Here is a 1,928-nt window from a genome sequence, read left to right as displayed (position 1 = left end):
AATAAAAAGAGAAGAAGAGAAAAGAGGAAGAAGATAGAAGAAGGGAGATAACATTTTTTAGTGAACTTTTTTAAAAAAGATCTATTTATCTTTAGCTCATAATAATTTCTAACATTTTGGTGTTGATTTTTCATTACTGTAGCTCCCTAAAAGGTTGCTGGCCCTGATCTAAAGGATACAACAGTTAGTGCAGACACTTATGGATATATAATCATGTGTGAGTATGCATGATTGTGATTTGTGAGTATACTATATATATAAAAAATGGTTTCCTTCACTCCTAGGCTGTCCACATAGGCGGACACGTCACTAATTCGAGTCTTGAGAAGCCGACACGTGTCACGGTCAATCAAAAGTCAATGTTTCATTAATTCTTGAATTTAATGGGTTTTATGTGTTTACTACGGTCCAAATACATCTTCTCTAAAAAAAAATAAAAAAACGGTATACGAAACTTAGGGAAAGTGGCCGTCGAGCAACAATTCCCGTTCAGTCAACTTTCAATAGAAATCCAACGGTTTCACCGGTGAGGAACGATTCCGATCAATGTCGGAAGCCGAATAGACTTCTTTCATCTGGAGCCGTTACAGAAATTAACTTGGTTCATGCATCTTAATTAACATTCACATTAATACCTACTCTCTATTTCTCACACAATCTCGCATTCAATGAATCTCCTCATTCATTTCTTTGTGTTAATCCTCCATTATAAATATGAAGGTTTTCTTCCAAGAAAATCACCAGTTCATTTCTCTTAATAAACAACACAAAAAGGTGATGAAAAAGATTTGTTAAGCTCATCGTTTTACTTGACGAATTGTGACATAAAAGTGATAAGAAACAGAAAAAATGAGATGAGAAACAGAATAAAAAGAGAAGAAGAGAAAAGAGGAAGAAGATAGAAGAAGGGAGATAATTTTTTTTAGTGAACTTTTTTTTTAAAGATCTATTTATCTTTAGCTCATAATAATTTTCAAACATTTTGGTGTTGATTTTTCATTATTGTGACTCCCTAAAAGGTTGCTGGCCCTGATCTTAAGGATACAACAGTTAGTGCAGACACTTATATAATCATGTGTGAGTATGCATGATTGTGATTTGTGAGTATACTATATATATAAAGAAGAGTTTCCTTCACTCCTAGGCTGTCCACATAGGCGGACACATCACTAATTCGAGTCTTGAGAAGCCGACACGTGTCACGGTCAATCAAAAGTCAATGTTTCATTAATTCTTGAATTTAATGGGTTTTATGTGTTTACTACGGTCCAAACACATCTTCTCTAAAAAAAATAAAAAATCCGGTATACGAAACTTAGGGAATGTGGCCGTCGAGCAACAATTCCCGTTCAGTCAACTGTCAATAGAAATCCAACGGTTTCACCGATGACGAACGATTCCGATCAATGTCAGTCGGAAGCCGAATAGACTTCTTTAATCTGGAACCGTTATGGAAATTAACTTGGTTTATGCATCTTCATTAACATTCACATTAATACCTACTCTCTACTTCTCACATGATCTCGCATTCAATGAATCTCCTCATTCATTTCTTTGTGTTAATCCTCCATTATAAATAAGAAGGTTTTCTTCCAAGAAAATCATCAGTTCATTTCTCTTAATAAACAACGCAAAAAGGTGATGAAAAAGATTTGTTAAGCTCATTGTTGTACTTGACGGATTGTGACAGAAAAGTGATAAGAAATAGAAAAAATGAGATGAGAAACAGAATAAACAGAGAAGAAGAGAAAAGAAGAAGAAGATAGAAGAAGGGAGATGACTTTTTTTAGTGAACTTTTTTTAAAAGATCTATTTTTCTTTAACTCATAATAATTACCAACATCTTGGTGTTGATTTTTCATTATTGTGGTTCCCTAAAAGGTTGTGGCTCTGATCTCAAGGATACAACAGTTAGTGCAGACACTTAT

At 34.0% G+C, this 1,928-nt stretch overlaps 1 pseudogene; it reads right to left on the bottom strand.

Moving 5' to 3' along the window:
• Positions 1-1,928, bottom strand: part of LOC106302306 — a 6,608-nt pseudogene that overhangs the window by 1,977 nt on the left and 2,703 nt on the right.

The sequence above is a fragment of the Brassica oleracea genome, chromosome C7, assembly GCF_000695525.1.
Source record: "Brassica oleracea var. oleracea cultivar TO1000 chromosome C7, BOL, whole genome shotgun sequence".
Lineage (NCBI taxonomy): Eukaryota > Viridiplantae > Streptophyta > Magnoliopsida > Brassicales > Brassicaceae > Brassica > Brassica oleracea.
The sequence above is the reverse complement of the archived record's forward strand: the minus strand, read 5'-3'. Positions and strand labels throughout refer to the sequence as shown.